Source organism: Cherax quadricarinatus, chromosome 63 (assembly GCF_038502225.1).
Source record: "Cherax quadricarinatus isolate ZL_2023a chromosome 63, ASM3850222v1, whole genome shotgun sequence".
Lineage (NCBI taxonomy): Eukaryota > Metazoa > Arthropoda > Malacostraca > Decapoda > Parastacidae > Cherax > Cherax quadricarinatus.
The window spans coordinates 12,652,043-12,673,216 of NC_091354.1; positions in this window are offsets into that span (position 1 = coordinate 12,652,043).

The window sequence follows — 21,174 nt, forward strand, 5'->3', positions numbered from 1 at the left end:
TGTTAAAGTGTGAGCAAAGTAACATTTATGAAAGGATTCAGGGAAACCAATTAACCAGGTTTGAGTCCTGGAGGTGGGAAGCACAGTGGCTGCACTCAGAAGGAGGGGTGGAGATACTGCAATTTGAAGGGGACATCTGAACTGTAATGTCGGCATGTCTCTGGCAAGACAAGATGGAGTGATGGTAGGTGGGTGTCAGACGGCCGGTGCGTAATAATAATAATAATAATAATAATTATTATTATTAATAATAATAATAATAATTATTATTATTATTGTTGTTGTTGCTATTAAGCGCCAGTACAAGCCATGAAATTACATTTGATCATCTGTAAATGCAGGTACAAATTTTCTAATTTTCTTAAATCCTCCGTACATGCAGGTACAGGAGAAGTAATTACCTTAGATGATCCGGGTGTGGAGGTAGAGGTGTCGTAATTACTTGAGATCGTCCATAGGTGAAGTTATTTTCTGCTGGTGCATAGCAAAGCCTATTTACAGCATCTGTAAACGGAAGGAAGAAATGGAAGAAGGGAGAGAGAGAGAGAGAGAGAGAGAGAGATAGAGAGAGAGAGAGAGAGAGAGAGATGTAGGGAGGGGTTAGGTGCTTTTCTTAACCTAACCTTGTCAAATCCTGTTAAAAAAAAGTGTGTTGTGTAGGGAAGGAAGGACTGAGATACATAGGAAAGGAGAGCAGGAAGGAGGAGTTAATAACTTTTGTAGATGTATAGGAAGAGAGAGAGAGAGGGCAAGACTACGATAGAAAGTAAGGAAATTAGGAAAGGATAGAGCCAGGTATAGAGGGAAAGAAGGAGGGAGAAGAAGTGAAGGAAGGGCCACACTGAAGAAGTAATCAGTGCGTCATTCATATCGTGAGGGACTAGCAGCATCTGGGTCAAATCTTTCATCTCCTAACAATACACAGGTTAGCCACTTCCGGTCTCACGCCCGAGCCCTCAGCTTCCCCTCCCTGTCATCTCCCATTATCATCTCTCTCACCTCTCTCTACTTGCTCTTTCGTTCTCTACCGTTTCCTCTTTTCTCCCGAAATCTACGCTCAGGTGTTTTTTTTCTTACATAAACTCTGAGACTGCGAGTTGAAGACTGTGGTTGGTGTGTTTGTGTAGTGATGGTGGTGGTTGTAGTGGTTGTAGTGGTCGTTGTAGTGGTGGTTGTAGTGGTGGGTGTAGTAGTGATTGTAGTGGTGGTTGTAGTGGTGGTTGTAGTGGTGATTGTAGTGGTGGTTGTAGTGGTGATTGTAGTGGTGGTTGTAGTGGTGGTTGTAGTGATTGTAGTGGTAGTTGTAGTGGTGATTGTAGTGGTGGTTGTAGTGGTGATTGGTGGCTGTAGTGGTGGTTGTAGTGGTGATTGTAGTGGTTGTAGTGGCGGTTGTAGTGGTGATTGCAGTGGTGATTGCAGTGGTGGTTGTAGTGGTGGTTGTAGTGGTGGCTGTAGTGGTGATTGTAGTGGTGGTTGGTGTGGTGGTTGGTGTGGAGGTTGTAATGGTGGTTATAGTGATGGTTGGTGTGGTGGTTGTGGTGGTTGTAGTGGTGGTTGGTGTGGTAAAGGAAGGTGGTTGTTGTTGTACACTGCTGGTAGCGTGGTTCGAGGAGGGGACTGTGACCCCAGAAACGATTCGTGCCCCTATAGCCACAAGGGTCCCCCGTAACTGCATGGGCCCCCTAGCCGCATGGGCCCCCGTAGCCACAGGGGGCCCCGTGGCCACAGGGGGCCCCGTGGCCACAAGGGGCCCCGTGGCCACAGGAGGCCTCAGGAATGGACCTAAGCTCTGAAAAGAAGTTTTTGTGCGTGTTTTACTCAATAAATTCTTATTTTCTTCTTTCACGTCAGAGCCACTCAACCGAAAGGAGGGAGAGAGAGAGAGAGAGAGAGAGAGAGAGAGAGAGAGAGAGAGGGAGAGAGAGAGGGAGAGAGAGAGGGTAGGAAGCTGGCTTTCAGACGTTGGGTCTCTGACTCAACGATTAACTAAGGTTTTATACAAATGAGCCTTGACTAGAGCGGCTGGAATGCTCTTTGCCGTGAGATCCTTGGAAGCCTTGAGTGGCTGTGATCTGTGATTAGAACGCCTCAAGCTGGTCTCTTAATCCCACTGAGAGAGGGACTGGCGCTGGCCAGTAAGACCTTGTCTCAGTCCCTCCATCTATGGGCGATTGGGTTGAAAGGTAAATATACGTTCTTCCAACGCAATTATATATATATATATATATATATATATATATACATGTATATGTATATGTATATGTAAATGTAATAAGATCACAGTAAACAGGTGATTTCAGAATATGCAAAACAACCACTCTGAAAGAATAGAGAAATTCCAAGCGCTTTCGTGACTACTCACATTATCAAGGAACTATGAAAGTAAAGCATCCAAGGAAGCTATATAAGGGCTCTGGCCAACACCTCACTATCAGATCCCACAACGGTTAAACACCTGACGCGCGCCGGCCCAACTGGACAGGTCCTTTGCACAACTCACCAACAAACTATTCTACCCAAGAAAATTTAAAAATTATTATTTGTCCAGTGTATTATTAAATTCTTCCCAAATTCTATTAATTATAAATGGATCTAATTTATATAAACCAAAGGAAATATTCATATTATTGTCAAAACTGCTTTTTATGAAACAAGATTCAATTATATTCCTGTCGACCATGGACTTGCTTGATACTACTTTCTCAACTTTTTGAAAATCAATTGGATGGTTAAAATCTCTTACATGAATAAATAGAGCATTGGAATCTTGTCCAGTTCTAATGCTATATTTATGTTGTTTTAATCTTAGTTCGAGATTTTGGCCAGTTTGACCGTAATAAACTTTTTCGCAAATTTTACAAGGAATCTTATAGACACATCCATCAGCATTTTGGGGGGAATTCTTTATCAAAAGTTTTTTTTACTGTATCAAGATTTTTGAATACAACTTTAATATTAAAAGTCTTAAGAAGAGAAGGCATATCAACCAAGTTTTCATGGTAAGGGAGAACCAACATATTTTTAGTTGAATAAGGCTGGTTGTCCCTTTTTGGATTGTAAAAAGTATTTCTAGCAACTTTAAAAGATTTATCAGTTACATTTCTTGGGTATTTTAAATCATTACCTATTTCATAAATTTTGGATATTTCCTCATCTATGAACTCAGGACTACAAATTCGTAAAGCTCTCAAAAACATTGATGAGAAAACAGACAGTTTGACTCTATCTTGATGCGAGGAATAATAGTGGACATAGGAACAGTTATTTGTAGGTTTTCTGTAAATTTTAAATTTGAATTCATTATTACCCTTAATAATTAAAACATCTAGAAAAGGCAATGAGTTATTTTCTTCAAACTCAACAGTAAAGTTTATAGAATGGGTTAAGCTATTTAATTTTCCAAGGAAATGGTGCATATCTACATTTTTGGGCATAAGACACAAAATATCATTAACATATCTGAACCATTTAGCTCTATTAGGGAGGATTGTGTTAAGCAACCTTGTTTCAAAAAATTCCATGTATAGGTTACTAAGAACAGGTGAAAGAGGATTTCCCATTGCCATACCAAACTTCTGAGTGTAAAACTTATCATTAAATACAAATTTTGCATCAATGCAAAGTTTAATAAGTTTAATGATAGTAGGAACTGGCAATGGTAAATCATAGTTAACGAGTTCTTCAGATAAACTTAATAAATCATCAACAGGAACTTTCGTAAACAAGGAAGTAACATCAAAACTAACCATGTTGAAATTTAAGTAAGTCAAGGAGCTTAATTTATCAACCAAGTCTATGTTGTTTTTAACATTAAAGTTAGAAATTTTGCCAACAATAGGGCTCAAAATATCAACAAGCCATTTGGATAATTTATATGAAACTGACCCTATGGAGCTAATAATTGGTCTGACTGGATTCCCTGGTTTGTGTGTTTTTATTAGTCCATACATGTATGGCAATGGGAAATCCTCTTTCACCTGTTCTTAGTAACCTATACTTGGAATTTTTTGAAACATATATATATATATATATATATATATATATATATATGTTGGTAGACAAAAACCGCCCAGGGAGGTACTACCGTCCTGCCAAGTGAGTGTAAAACGAAAGCCTGTAATTGTTTTACATGATAGGATTACTGGCGTCTTTTTTTGTCTCATAAACATACAAGATTTCAGGTACGTCTTGCTACTTCTACTTACGCTTAGGTCATACTACACATACATGTACAAGCATATATATACACACCATTCTGGGTTTCTTTTATTTTCTTACTAGTTCTTGTTTATTTCCTCTTGTCACCATGGAAAGTTGAATAATTTCATAGTGGCTGAACTTCACATGCAAATCCAGATTTTGTAATGAACTTGTCTAGCAAAGAGTTTAGTAGTGAACAACAGGCAGCACTAGGGTTTGGATTAAGCTTTGCGCCAACATCTAAAGATGTTAATTACATAAACATAGCAAAATCTTTCTGCATGCTCGAAAAACATGGTGACCTGACGCCCGATATATTTAATGTATGTAAAGGGATGGTATATGGGACTTTACTCTGTCTGGTGCTCCCCAACTGCCCATTAAGATTCACTAAAGCATGCAAGGTGCTCAGTAATGATCACACTTTGCATCTCTCGAGAGGTGATAAATCCAATATTGTTGTTTTAGATAAAATTGAATACATAGGTAAAATGAACCATTTATTGAGTAGTGATAATTAAACTTACGAACCGCTTGTTAGGAACCCCATCGACCAGGCCAATAGCCATTTCAATAAACGTCTTAAAAAGCTATTGAAGGGAAATGATAACCTAATTAAACACTTGTCATGGAGGTCCTCAACTCTTCCAGGCCCTGTGGCCTGGTGGCTAAAGCTCCCGCTTCACACACGGAGGGCCCGGGTTCGATTCCCGGCTGGTGGAAACATTTCGACACGTTTCCTTACACCTATTGTCCTGTTCACCTAGCAGCAAATAGGTACCTGGGTGTTAGTCGACTGGTGTGGGTCGCATCCTGGGGGACAAGATTAAGGACCCCAATGGAAATAAGTTAGACAGTCCTCGATGACGCACTGACTTTCTTGGGTTATCCTGCGTGGCTAACCCTCCGGGGTTAAAAATCCGAACGAAATCTTATCTATATGGGTTGATAAAGACTCATAAACCAGGGAACTTAGGGTGTCCTACTATAAGTTCAATAGGCTTGGCAGCATATAACTTATCTAAATAATTGGTTAAGCTTTGAACTCCCATCGTTGGTAGGATCTCGGAGGCGCATATTAAAAATAATATTGACTTTACTGAAAGACATCAGAAATTAAATGTTTCACACGACTTTACCCACGAATAAAATTACTGAGATGATTAAACTTTGTGTTATGTGATCAATGGTTTTGAAAACCGACAAGTTTATGTAACATATGGGAATTTTTACTTAGGAAATGTTTCGCCACACAGTGACTTCATCAGTCCAATACAAAGCAGAAATAGGTAAGGGGAGGAGTTTGAGGTAATCAGTCCCTCAGCCTGGAATCGATATGTTCAGTCCATCACTCTTGTGGAAAGTACAACATATGGCCGGAGAAGTGACTTGTATACTGTAGACAAGTATACAAGCCAAGTGAGTTTTATCAGTACAGTAAAGAAGTTATTAGAATGTTTTGTAACTGTAGACAGTAGTAGATAAGGCAATCAGTCCCTCAGCCTATATGAAGGTGCTCATCACAGTAGTCTTGTTGAAGATTGGAAGACCGACCATATCTGGAGTATACCTGGAAGAGGGTTTCGGGTGTCAACGCCCCCGCGGCTCGGGTCGTGACCAGGCCTGGACCTGACTACTATTCATGTTTAGAAGAGGGCGACCTGGCTTTGGCAGTGAACTAGCTAGTAGAGTGGCAATGGTCTCTTAACATGACAAAAAACAAATGTTAGCAAAGGCGAACATTTCTCTAGTGTACAAAAAGGCTGTTAGAAAGGGCGCTGTCAGTTTTACAAATGTGCTTTAGAGAACAATAGGAAGAGAACACAGGTGTCAGAGTAGAGAGAAGTATGAACCAGATGTTGTAGATTACATTATTTTGACGAAATTAAAGTTTGATATCCAGAGGATGAATGGATGGACAATCAAATGTGTAAGGGTTAGATTCCCGGGTGGGCAGAATTACAAGAGACGAGAGAGAGAGAGAGAGAGAGAGAGAGAGAGAGAGAACATAGCAACTACACTGAGACGAATTACCGAAGAAAACACACATCAATTTTCATAACCTCAATTTTGTAAAAAGATACGTAAATTAGATTCCTCTTTTGAAGACACTCTTATATTGTTTTGTTTTATGTAGGAGTAAAGTAAACAAGTGAGAGAGATAAGATTATCAGCTTTGTTAGAACCAGAGGTCATATTGTCTTGATAAAGATCCTGGAGAGCGAAACATTGCCACTATACAATGTCATATTAATATCACATGTGTCCTTTTACCTAACATATCGGTAATTCTACCAATATTATCACAACTACATATTCATTCAACACAAATGTTCTTATCCAAACATCACATCAGTTGTGGTATTTATATACAAATTGTTGTTAATATTTCTTATATCAGACAACGCCTCAAACCACAAAATATTTAGACGTTTTAGACATCTAAATATTTTATTCTTTTATTTTCTATGGTAACGTTGTAAGAAAGAGAGTTAGACATGTTTAACTGTTGTATTCCATCACTGGATTGGTTGTACATAAGAAGTAATGATATCTGTTAGCCCGAGCGGGGAGACTTCGCGACGGAGATGAGGAGAAACTCAAGCGCTTCACTATGGGTTCCGTACCTACGACAGCTTCGCAGATTTCGCTAATCTGACTCCACTGCCGCGTTATCATCACTCTCTCTCTCTCGTCTGGGATGTCTAAGACTCAAGTTTCTTGAGTTATATTTACACTGCAAAGATTTTGTTCCCAAAGAGCTGGAGTTATTACTTGGGTTATGAAGATATCGTCAAGCGTTCCACTATGGGTTCAGTAGCTACAAACCATACCTTACTCAAAACTTCAGACCGCGGGTTCAAACCCCACCCGTGGTATGGTTTCTTTGCAATCGTGTCATTACGATTTCGTGACTCGAGTCAGTAGTTACGACAGTGTTAAAGGTTGCCTTCCAGGAGAACTGGAGTTGTTATTACTTGGGCGATAAGGATATCGTCGAGGATTCCACTATGGGTTTGGTAGCAACGGGAAACTTCAAAGGATCCGTTGCAGCAGAGCTGGAGTTAAATACTACTTGGGAACTATCAACTCTAAAAATAAGCCTACTATATAGGACAGTAGAACTAATGAGACTATCTATATACAGAAACACACGGTATATAAAGATATATTTATGTGGCATAAACCTTGGTAATAGATACCGACACGTTGGTTTAGAAAGACATGTAAGCAAACATTTGGATATATTTATCAAAAAACATTTCGGTCCTGTGACCTTGTTCACTTCTAAGGTAGAAGTGTACACGGTAGAGTAGCCATCCCTTCCTACTACTGGGGGTACGAACACTTATATTGCCTTATATTCAGTGGGGAAGCGCTAAATCCGTAAGTATTACGCAGTGCCTAGGTAGATGGTGTGTGATTAATGTGATTAGAGGACTTGATCCATATTTCCTGCATCAAGTCACACTGGAGTTAATGGTAGCATCACCAGATAAGGACCCCTGGATACTCAATGGAATTTACATGAATAGGGCGAAACATCGCATATCCTGTAGCATATAAATACATATAAATAACTTAGAAATATTGAAAGAGTATAAATGTAAAATAAAAAATTTAGAAATGTACTCATTGTTGACGTAACAGCTGATAAACATCACTAGTAATACAATACTTGTGTATGAGTGAAGAATTCTAATCCTAAGAATATACAAACTTGTCCTCAAAAATCCCATTCATGAGTACCGTATAGAGCCTAAATTCCCCACAAAATCCATGCATAATAAGTTTTCCTGAGGATAAATTAAGCAAATAATAATAATAATAATAATAATAATAATAATAATCTTTATTTCTATAAGTTCATGTACAAAGTAGGCACCGAAGATAATTTTTAATCTTAACCCAAACATACACGTACAATTATACAATGGGATAATCCGTCCATACCCACAATACACACCCATCCAATGACATTCCAAGCTGACGTACTTAGTGAACCCAGAGTGGAATGTTTGACGATATCCTCATGGCTGTGTTGAAGACTTCCAGCTCAAGCTGACAGATTTCAGTACCTGATGCACAGAGTAAATTGTGACTGAATATGTAGATAACTGATTCAGAGAACAGACAGGATGGTAAATTAGACACTTGTGCAACACTTTCGTGCCTTTATTGTGGAAATGTTTCGCCTCACAGTGCCACTGGTTTCCACAATACAGATACCCAAGTGTTGCGTCTAATTCGTGATTGAAAATGACAAGGGAGACATTGCTATCTTCTTTTCATCTCGAGACTGACTATGACAGTGAGACATAACTGGCTTTTGTTATCTAATAATTTAATATGACAGGGGAACCATGGCTAACATTGAAACGGCAGGGAAACAAAGCTAGCTTTTATCTAGTGACTGAATGTGATAGGAAAAGATAGCAATGCTTCCCTAACCACTGATTGAAGATGAGAAGTAAATACAGCTATTATTTGATATATGGGATTGAATATAAGAGGGTAACGTAAAAATCATTTGCTGTCTCATGTGCTGGAATATGGCAGGGAAACACTGCTGGCATATGCAATCCTGTGCTGAAATGTGATAGAGAATTATAACAAGCATTTGATATCCTGCATGACAGAAACGTAGCTTGCTTATATCTTGTAATGGAATGAGGGGTAAATAATACCTAGTTTTTGTTATCCTGACACCGTCCTAGTCATTTAGGAGAGAACACTTTTTGTATTCCGCTGTGGTTTAGCGCTTCCCCTTGATTATAATAATAATGTATTCCGCTGGACTACAATTATTGTGAGGGGATGACCCCTGTGATATTGTGTACTCACCTATTTGTGGTTGCAGGGGTCGAGTCATAGCTCCTGGCCTCACCTCTTCACTGACTGCTACTGGGTCCTCTCTCTCCCTGCTCCATGAGCTTCATTAAACCTCGTCTTAAAACTATGTATGGTTCCCGCCTCCGCTACGCCACATTCTAAGGTCTAAGCTATTCCACTTCCTGACAACTCTATGACGGAAGAAATACTTTTTAACATCCCTTTGGTTCATCTGAGTCTTCAACTTCCAATTGTGACCTCTTGTTTCTGTGTTCCATCTCTGGAACATCCTGTCTTTGTCCACCTTGTCTATTCCGCGCAGTATTTTATATGTCGTTATCATGTCTCCCCTGACCCTCCTGTGTGCGTGCGTGTGTGTACAGCCATAGCTTCGATTTTACACACACACACACACACACACACACACACACACACACACACACACACACACACACACACACATACACACATACACACATACACACACACACACACACACACCAAGCAGGGATAACAGGGAGGGCACTACAATGGATCAAGGAATACTTGTCAGGAAGACAGCAGCGAGTCATGGTACGTGGCGAGGTGTCAGAGTGGGCACCTGTGACCAGCGGGGTCCCTCAGGGGTCAGTCCTAGGACCAGTGCTGTTTCTGGTATTTGTGAACGACATGACGGAAGGAATAGACTCCGAGGTGTCCCTGTTTGCAGATGACGTGAAGTTGATGAGAAGAATTCACTCGATCGAAGACCAGGGAGAACTACAAGGGGATCTGGACAGGCTGCAGACCTGGTCCAGCAATTGGCTCCTGGAGTTCAATCCCACCAAGTGCAAAGTCATGAACATTGGAGAAGGGCAAAGAAGACCGCAGACGGAGTACAGTCTAGGGGGCCAGAGACTACAAACCTCATTCAAGGAAAAAGATCTTGGGGTGAGTATAACACCAGGCACATCTCCTGAAGCACACATCAACCAAATAACGGCTGCAGCATATGGGCGCCTAGCAAACCTCAGAACAGCATTCCGACATCTTAATAAGGAATCGTTCAGGACCCTGTACACGGTGTACGTTAGGCCCATATTGGAGTATGCGGCACCAGTTTGGAACCCACACCTAGCCAAGCACGTAAAGAAACTAGAGAAAGTGCAAAGGTTTGCAACAAGACTAGTCCCAAAGCTAAGAGGTATGTCCTACAAGGAGTGGTTAAGGGAAATCAACCTGACGACACTGGAGGACAGGAGAGATAGGGGGGACATGATAACGACGTACAAAATACTGAGAGGAATTGACAAGGTGGACAAAGACAGGATGTTCCAGAGATTGGACACAGTAACAAGGGGACACAGTTGGAAATTGAAGACACAGATGAATCACAAGGATGTTAGGAAGTATTTCTTCAGCCACAGAGTAGTCAGGAAGTGGAATAGTTTGGGAAGAGATGTAGTGGAGGCAGGATCCATACACAGCTTTAAGCAGAGGTATGATAAAGCTCACGGTTCAGAGAGAGTGACCTAGTAGCGACCAGTGAAGAGGCTGGGCCAGGAGCTTGGACTCCACCCCTGCAACCTCAACTAGGTGAGTACAACTAGGTGAGTACACATACACACACACACACACACACACACACACACACACACACACACACACACACACACACACACACACACACACACATTTGCTCCTACGGAGCACCGCGAGGTAGGAAGTCATCCCAACAAATAAATTTATCGTATCACAAAGAACAAGCAACAATAACATAAACAGTGTCATTGTCAAGCCCAAAACTTCACTGTCATTCCTTCTAATTATTTGTCTTGCTTCATCACTGTGTGTGTGTGTGTGTGTGTGTGTGTGTGTGTGTGTGTGTACGTGTACTCACCTATTTGTACTCACCTATTTGTGGATGCACGGGTTGATGCACAGCTCCTGGCCTCTCCTCTTCACTGATCGCTACTAGGTCCACTCTCTCCCTTCTCTAAGAGCGTTATTGTACCTCATCTCAAAGCTGCATATAGGTCCTGCATGTGTGTTTGTGTCCCTACCTATTCACGTGTGACTGGTTTCTCTGGCGTCCTATCTCTGTCTTACATATCCTTAAATCTGCGTATAGTGTTTGTGGGGAGGGGAATGACTGCGTCTTGTTCTTGGTACGGTTTCTTGTTTCTCGTCGGAGTCACAGAAAACTGCCTTCTCATTTCTGGTATTTTAATGTCAATAAGAAAATCCCTTCCACTGTGTCACTCACAAGACCTCTCCTACGGTGTCACTCTCACAAGACCTCTCCTACTGTGTCACTCTCACAAGACCTCTCCTACTGTGTCACTCTCACAAAACCTCTCCTACTGTGTCACTCTCACAAGACCTCTCCTACTGTGTCACTCTCACAAGACCTCTCCTACTGTGTCACTCTCACAAGACCTCTCCTACTGTGTCACTCTCACAAGACCTCTCCTACTGTGTCACTCTCACAAGAACTCTCCTACTGTGTCACTCTCACAAGACATCTCCTACTGTGTCACTCTCACAAGACCTCTCCTGCTGTGTCACTCTCACAAGACCTCTCCTACTGTGTCACTCTCACAAGACCTCTCCTACTGTGTCACTCTCACAAGACCTCTCCTACTATGTCACTCTCACAAGACCTCTCCTACTGTGTCACTCTCACAAGACCTCTCCTACTATGTCACTCTCACAAGACCTCTCCTACTGTGTCACTCTCACAAGACCTCTCCTACTGTGTCACTCTCACAAGACCTCTCCTACTGTGTCACTCTCACAAGACCTCTCCTACTATGTCACTCTCACAAGACCTCTCTTACTGTGTCACTCTCACAAGACCTCTCTTATTGTGTCACTCTCGCAAAACCTCTCCTGTGTCACTCACAAAACCTCTCCTGTGTCACTCTCACAAGACCTCTCCTACTGTGTCACTCTCACAAGACCTCTCCTGCTGTGTCACTCTCACAAGAACTCTCCTACTGTGTCACTCTCACAAGACATCTCCTACTGTGTCACTCTCACAAGAACTCTCCTACTGTGTCACTCTCACAAGACATCTCCTACTGTGTCACTCTCACAAGACCAAGCTTCCAAGTTTCTCGAGTGTTTTACTTCGTGAGGGTTCCTTACTGGTGCTGCGTACTCGGAAATAGGTCACACACACAAAGTGAAGAGTGTGTTGGCTGATTCTTTGTCATAGGTTCCTGAATGCTATTGTTTTCTTAGTGAGTTTAGTCTTCGCTGCTATGTGTGTTTTTGTGTGTACTCACCTAATTGTCGTTGCAGGAGTCTAGACTCAGCTCCTGGCCCCGCCTCTTCACTGATCGCTACTAGGTCCTCACTCTCCCTGCTCCATGAGCTTTATCATGCCTCGTCTTAAAGCTATGTATGGTTCCTGCCTCCACTACATCACTTGCTAGACTATTCCACTTCCTGACAGCTCTGTGACTGAAGAAATATTTTCTAGCATCCCTTTGACTCATCTGAGTCTTCAACTTCCAATTGTGTCCCTTTGTTTCTGTGTCCCATCTCTGGAACATCCTCTCCTGTGTGTGTGTGTGTGTGTGTGTGTGTTTGTGTGTTTCAGGCGACAGGCTCTGCAAAATGATTATTCTTGGGCCATATTCTTTAACTACTTCTGTGAGGTTTACTTCCAACAGATGGTATTGTATTTGTGGGTTTCTTCCCACTGATGGTACTGTGTGTGTGGTTTCATCCCACAGATGGTACTGCTTCTGTGGGCTTCCTCCTACAGATGGTACTGTTTCTGTGAGGTTTTTCTCATACAGATGGTTCTGTTTCTGTGGGGGTTTTCCCTTACAGATGGTACTGTCTCTGTGAAGTTTCCTCCTACAGATTTCACTGTCGTCTGTTTTCTTTCCCGATTAAACTCCAAAAACCATTGATTTCAACCCTTTTTGAAGGGTGTCCAAGTCCTTTTTGAAGAGTGTCCAAGTCCACATAAGGTCGACTTTAATTCCCCTTCTCCCCAGACTGTCTTCTACCTATTATTTTGACATCAGTTGCAAACAAGGACAGACTGAGGTCACTTCCTGAAGTCTGGAACCTTCATGAAGTACACTATACGTCAGACTCGGAAGCCTTGAAATTGAAATCAGTTATGTAAGAAAGACTGAGAGAGGAAGGTCGTCCATCAGTGACCCAAAATTCCAAAATTTAGTCCAGAACTGATTCTTGTTAAGCTTAGCTGTTACTATCCCATACTAAAGCTTTATATCTTACTATCATATACTAAAGCTTTGTATCTTAGTTACTGTCCCATACTAAACCTTTATACCTTGGTTCCTATCCCGTCCTTAAACTTTATCTGTTAGTTACTATCCCATCCCTAAGCTTTATATATTAGTTACTATCCCATCCCTAAGCTTTATCTGTCAGTTACTATCCCATCACTAAGCTTAATATTCCTTACTAAAGCTTTGTCTCTAAGTTACTTTGTTTATCTTCTGTTTAAGTGTTCGTTTATCCTTGCTGATACTCCTAATACCCCGACTTGTTTCACTTAATTATCAAGTAACCTTCTATGTGGCAACGGTTGAGAAGTCTTCTTTCAGGCTTTGCAATATGCTAGTCATTCATTTGTCCTGTAACAAATGTCGTTGTTTGCGTGTTGCGCTTGCTGGGGATACTAGTCTAAATTACGGAACGGGATTCACCTGCCTTTTCAATTATCATCATGGGGGGGGGGGGCGCTAAGATCATGGGTTCAAGGTCCCACCAGCTCCGTGATTTGCTTGTAATGGTGTTATTACTATTCCGTGAGTTATTGGTGTGTTCAGAGTGTCCTGCTTGCCATATACTTTGTGGTATGCTAAGAGTATGTTATATTTTATTCGCTGTATAGCCCTTGTGGCTTAGCGCTTCTTTTTGATTATAATAATAATATATTTTATTCATACAGATATGCCCTCCCGACCAGTGAAGCAGGTGCTAAGGGTATAGTGATTAGGGCCTCCTTATTATTCTAACACCTTGGTTCAACCAGCCAATGACAAGGAAACCCGTCAAAATTGTGAACCGATGTGGTACACTCGTCAATCAATATTGGCAGACTTATCTCTAAATCTGGTAGCAACAGTTCTCACCGTGTCTCTTGCTTGCATCTGCCTTATTGTACATGTAATCTGTATATATTGTACATACCCACTTGCTGTTTGATGAAGGAAATATAAGTATTTAATCTGCAGCCTTTTTTTCTAGTTCCTTGGTTACCGTGCTACAACCAGGTGTGCAGGCCACTAGATTACACCTGTGTTCGTAATAATTAGTATCACGTTTGGTATCTGAGCTCTGGTACCACACTCGCCATTCATGGTTAAAGATTTGTGTAAAGATCTGTGTAAGTTTAAAGATCTGAGTAGGTATTACACCGTGAGCTAGTGAGAGAACACCGGGTCCTCGCAGCATCTCTCGTCTAATACACTTTAGGCTAGTACAAATTTCTCTGAAATTATTTGTTTACAAAATCGAAGGTGAAATGTTTCTTGGGTTCAGAGCGACACTGAACTTGAGCCAGCATCACGATATTCCCAGGAAGGGTGCGTTGATGCGAGTCAAGGGTTCTTGATCCAAGAAAACTGAGCTATTCGCTAAACCCTACGGGTGTAGTGGAACTACACCCGTAGGGTTTAGCCACGTGAATATAATAGTAATAGTATTAAACTCAATATAAGTCTTAATAAACGACTCTCAATGAAAAAATTATCACCAACAATAACAATACTTCTACTACTACTGATGATAATAATAATAATAATAATAATAATAATAATAATAAAAATATGAAAATAAGTATATAAAAATAATATGAAAAAAATATTTTAAATTAAAAATTATTTTTATTATTATTAATGTTTGAGGCCCCTGAAGGGGAGGAAAGCGACTTCCTGGTGTTGAAGTCAAGTGAGAACCTTAGCAAGTAACCCCGGACACCTCAGCAGGTAGCGGTGGCTCAGGCAGGTGAGCAGCGTACGGTAAAGCGAACGTGATTTACGGCAAGATTCGCCGGCGTTTATTCCCGTGGCGATTGTGCGTCCACCACTTGATAACTAAACACGCATTAAGGCGATACAAAGGGGCGCCGTGGGACAGGGGAGTGTCCCTTTTGACTGGTTGCTAGGCGATGCTAGAGTCTAAACAGGTGCTAGTGGCACCTGTGGGTCGCCAGGGGGAAAGGAGTGTCGTAGAGAAAGTTTTCTTTCTTCCTACGATTCATGCCACGTCTTGACTTGGTAAATACACAAATAAGCGGCACATAGGAGAGAGAAGCTCACGACAACGTTTCGGTCCAACTCGGACCATTTACAAAGTCACACTCTCCTCTCTCCTATGTGCGGAATTATTCGCATTGTTCCAGTCACTGTATTGTACCTTTTTGTTCCTTCTTGGCTAGATAAAGATCGCCAATAAGTGAAACGTAGTCAAGAGTCTTTACAAAGTGTTTCTGAATTACCACACTTGACAGCACTCTTTGCTAGTCAGACCAGGTGCTGGAGAGCCGTTTGTTGACGGGAAGAACCTCTGATCTCATCTGCGGGTGATGCTACCTCGGCGCCCCTGAGTTATGAATTTATTTGTCAGGGCTTAGCTCTCTAGATGAGTATTCAGATGCGGAGTTTAGTGCCTCGGCGCTCATCCCGGGGGATAATTTCGGAGTGAGGAGAATACTGAAGATTAATTATGGACCGGTGAGGCAGGAGCTGGTGTTAGGGAGGTTACTGTGACGCTGATGTCAGGGTTTGGGAAGCTGGTGTCAGGTTTTGGGGCGCTAGTGTCAGGGTAGTTACTAGGACGCTGGGTTTAGGGTGGTTACTGGGACGCTGGTGTCAGAGTGGTTACTGGGACGCTGGTATCAGGGTGGTTACCGGGACTCTGGTGTCAGGATGGTTACCGGGACTCTGGCGTCAGGATGGGACTCTGGGCTGAGAGATAGTTCATTCATCTTCTGTTGTTATTATCGCCTCATACGCGGTACCGAGTACAATATATAAGGCGCACCTACTAGCCACCGTACTGGTGGCTAGTGGTGGGGTTCGGAGTGCACTGGGAGAGGGGTCAGTTCTCCTCTTCTGGGATCATTGTATAATTACTGTATTGAAAATCTCACTTCCTGACACCATACGCCTCAACCTTACATTCTAGGTCCTTCGTTTTCTATGCCTCTCGAAAAACAAAATATTGCTAGCATAGACACGCGCGCACACACACACACACAAAGATACCTGAACAGGCTGGGCACGTGGTCCAGGAACTAGCTACTCGAATTTAACCCCGCCAAATGCAAAGTCATGAAGACAGGGGAAGAGCAAAGAAGACCGCAGACAGAGTATTGGCTAGGTGGCCAAAGACTGCAAGCCTCACTCAAGGAGAAAGATCTTGGGGCGAGTATAATACCGAGCACGTCTCCGGAAGCACACATCAACCAGATAACTGCTGCAGCATATGGGCGCCTGGCAAACCTGAGAACAACGTTCCAATACCTCAGTAAGGAATCGTTCAGGACACTGTACGCTGTGTACTTCAGGCCCATACTGGAGTATGCAGCACCGGTTTAGAACCAACACCTGGTCAAGCACGTCAAGAAATTAGAGAATGTGCAAAGGTTTGCAACAAGGCTAGTTCCGGAACTCAGAGGTATGTCCTATGAAGAAAGGTTAAGGGAAATAGGCCTGACGATACTGGAGGACAGGAGGGTCAGGGAAGACATGATAACGACATACAAAATACTGCGAGGAATAGATAAGGTGGACAAAGACAGGATGTTCCAGAGATGGGACACAGAAACAAGGGGTCACAGTTGGAAATTGAAGACTCAGATGAGTCAAAGGGATGTTAGGAAATATTTCTTCAGTCAGAGTTGTCAGGAAGTGGAATAGTCTGGAAACTGAGGAAGTAGAGGCAGAAACCATACATAGCTTTAAGATGAAGTATGATAAAGCTCATGGAGCAGGGAGAGAGAGGGCCTAGTAGCGATCAGTGAAGAGGCGGGGCCAGGAGCTGAGTCTCGACCCCAGCAAACACAAATAGGTGAGTACACACACAAAGGGTAACAGTAAAGGATGAGATGTTATAATGGGGAAGAGTGACAAGTGGAGGTCCGCAGGGATCGCTTTTAGGACCATCACTACACAACCCAGCACACAAGAGAATTGAACTTATGACGACGTTTCGCTCCGACTTGGACCATTAATTGTGTGACTCAATAGTCCAAGTCAGACCGAAACGTCGCCATAAGTTTCTGTCTCCTACGTGAGGGTTATAACTGTATTGTTTGTTGCAACCCCTGAATGGGTTACAATGATTATGTATATATAATGTATATTACCTTTTCATTTAATTTTATATTGCTTATATTTGCGATAATAGCTAAATCGTAAATGTATGACTTTATATTATTATTTGACTGTTATATTGTTATTTAGCTTATGTTGTTAGGGTGTGTATAAAATGTGCTCAGTAAGTCTTGATTGTCAAACTACTGTAATTATCGCTTGTCGCTCGTTATACTGCCGGCTTCTGAGCTGCAGTTGTCCACGTAGCTATCACGTGATCGAGGGGGGGGTGTCCTCACCTCTTGTGAAGTAGTCAGTCTGCTGGAGACTCGCTTGGTGGTTGGACAGATTGTCTGTCTCATTATTCTTGTTAGTTCTGTAGAACTTTGTTCACAGAACATTGTATAGACTTTGTGATTTTCGACGTTGTACTGAGGTTGTGTGTCACATTGACACTCTGAACATCTCAGGTCCTTAGCTATAGCTTCTGACCTAATTTTGTACTGGTTCCTGTGTATTGTCACAGTCACAGTTTTACCTATGCTGAACAAAGATTCAGTATTATGGGAGTTTTGTAACTTTTGTGGAGGATCTGCAGATGGTCCCTACTTAGTGTCGTTATATTATCTCCTTGTTCCTGATTCTGTGTCGCAGTCGCTTGATATTGCATTGCTATTGGGCTTAGCATTCTTTGTTGTTCAAGCAGACTGTTCGGGTTGCCAGTCGGTCAAGAAGTTAGTTTATTTGAGGACTTTGTCAGTCACTTGTTTAAGTCTTATTCGAGTCTTGAGACATAGCTAACTACTTAAGAGCACTTACACGCATACACACACTTGTACATATTTGTAATATCTTATTAAATGTTATTGTACCTGACGGTACTTAAGAATTATAAATGTGATATGTGCTTTCAGCACAATAATATTGAACTCGAGAGATTGATTTTATTTTGATTGCTGTAATTAATTTAATTTGATAATATACCTCTAGACAATAAATTTATTAAATTTTAATTTCTCTAGTTAGTAGCCTACCAGTTGTAATCCTAAAGCACTATTAAACCATACTGAATTTTAATGGATAATTGGACAAGGATACTGACTACTTGTTACGAAAACCCAGTAACAGGCTGGATGCTAGAAGGGCAGTCCTTTCTAGTATTCACTGGAGATCTCTAAGCTTTTAGAATCGCGTTTTTTGTAACATTGTTCCATTCACGGTATTGTGACTTCTTGTTCTTTAGAACTATTCCTGTTACCAAGATATGTACATGACATTTGATTACTGTCGATGGAAAATTAATAGGAAGAATAAGAACAGGGACAGTGATGAACTCTAGGGAGACCTCCAAGACTGCATATAAGGTCAAACAAGCGGATTCTTGAGTTCAACCTAAACAAATGCAAGGTTAGCACGCTTTGGAAAAGGTGAGGGAAGACCAGACAGTGAGTACAGCATGAGCGGAGAGAAGTTGCAAATATCAGCATATCACCAGAATATATATATATATATATATATATATATATATATATATATATATAATATATATATATATATATATATATATATATATATATATATATATATATATATATATATATGTGTGTGTGTGTGTGAGTGAATTTCTAAGCGCTTTCTTGATTTCTCACATTATCAAAGAACCAAACCTCAGAAGAGCGCTGAGGAATTTAAATGAATCTTGCAGATCCTTTATATGACATATATTACGTCAGTCACTGAGCCCGTGGACCCAGCATGGAGCCCACATCTGATAAAGCAAATGAAACTCACATATGGTCCAAGATTTGCACCCAGACTAGTACCAGAACCGAGATGCATGCACTGTGAGGAGAGGCTGATGGAAATGAACCTGACCATCTTGGAGGAGAGAAGAACGAGTGGAAGACCTGATTACGACAGAAAATCTTAAGGCTAAATTAAGAGGACCAGGATCAAGGGACACAGGTACAGCTAAAGACTCAGACGAGCCATACTGATGTAAGGAAGAATTTCTTCAGTTTCAGGACGGTTGAAAAGTGGAATGACTAGGATGAGGCAGTGGTGTAGACAAACTCAATACACAGCTTCATGTGTATGATAAAGCCCAAATCAGTGATACACCAATGTCTGGAAGGAGGGTGAAGAAATCTGCTGCTACACAAGTGCCTGGAAGGAAGGTGGAGAAGCCTGCAGCTACACCAGTGTCTGGAAGATGAAAGCCTGCAGGTGTAGACCCGCTACACCTGCACAAGATGTCCTTGAGGTCAAAGTGACACTTGACCAGTAATGCTGATACCCATGAATAGCCTTTATTGTACTGGAGCACAGGGGTTATTATCCCCTGACCACTTGCATTGTAGTTAGGACGACGAGAACCATATGTCGTTGTGTTGACTATGTTACGGTGACCACTGTACGATGTCGCACCTAAGGAGGTAATCGCCGATAACACACGTTTATAGATGAGTGTTGTGGTGTTTGGCGACACGCTCACTGTAACCTGCGAGTAGCAAATAAAACTCGCAGGTGTCGGAGTAGAGCTTCCTGTCACAGTAACCCAGTCTCACAGTAGCCGCAGCTGCTACTTTGTGTTCCGTAGACCCATCCTCTGCAGAACTAATTGTTCACATGTTGAAGAATATAGTGATAGACATTATAATAACTTAAGTGACATGACAAGATTTCTTATTAATGAAAATAAGATACCAGATATATTAAGCAAATTTCCTAAATCTTTTTATATACAAAAGAACTGTAAATGTAAATTCAGATGTACTCCTGTTAACCCTTTTGGGGCCTAGTTCCTTGACCTTTTGTGTATCCATATGCTCTTGCGCTGCCCTCCATAGGGTGGCTATAGGGTGCACAATAAACTACCCACTCCGGTGGCAAAATTTCTAACCCTCAGGGCTGAGCTAAAGTATATAGAGCCACAGGACTAAAAACTAGGCCTTAAGATAGGTAACAGGAGTACATTTAGTTGAGGAAGATACATATTCAATAGATAGGTATCTTTATTCCGAAACGTTTCGCCTACACAGTAGGCTGCTTCAGTCTAACTCGAAGAAGGCAACACAAGCAGTTGAGGTGTAAAGACAATGTAATTAGTCCATCACTGTCGAAGACGTGTGCTTTCCTCTCACCATGAGGCGGGCCAAAACGACATGGGTTCGAGTCCTCGGCTAGTCGCAGTGTTGTTATTGATTAAATACCACTCGTTCGTGGTAACAGATATATATATATATATATATATATATATATATATATATATATATATATATATATATATATATATATTATGTCGTGCCGAATAGGCAGAACTTGCCATCTTGGCTTAAATAGCAACGCTCATCTTGCCATATAGTACAAGTGAAAATTTGTGTATGCAATAATTTCGCCAAAATCATTCTGAACCTAACGAAAAAAATATATTCGATTGTGTTTGTTTAGTATTAAATTACTGTAAACAAATCTAATATATATTTAGTTGAGTTAGGCTAAAATAAATTGTTCTTGTTATAATAAGGTTAGGTAAGTTTTCTAAGTTCCTTTTGGTGCAAAATTATAAATTTTTACATCAACATTAATGAAAAAAATATATCTTTAAACTTATAAGAGAAAATTTTAGAAAGGACTTAATTTTAAATGAGTTCTTGCTAATTGACCAGTTTTACATATTCGGCACGACATATATATATATATTACCTATAACTAAACCCCTTTCTATACAAAGTTCAATCAAAGGGCTCCCATTATCATTTACACCTGGCACCCCAAACTTACCTACCACACCCTCTCTAAAAGTTTCTCCTACTTTAGCATTCAGGTCCCCTACCACAATTACTCTCTC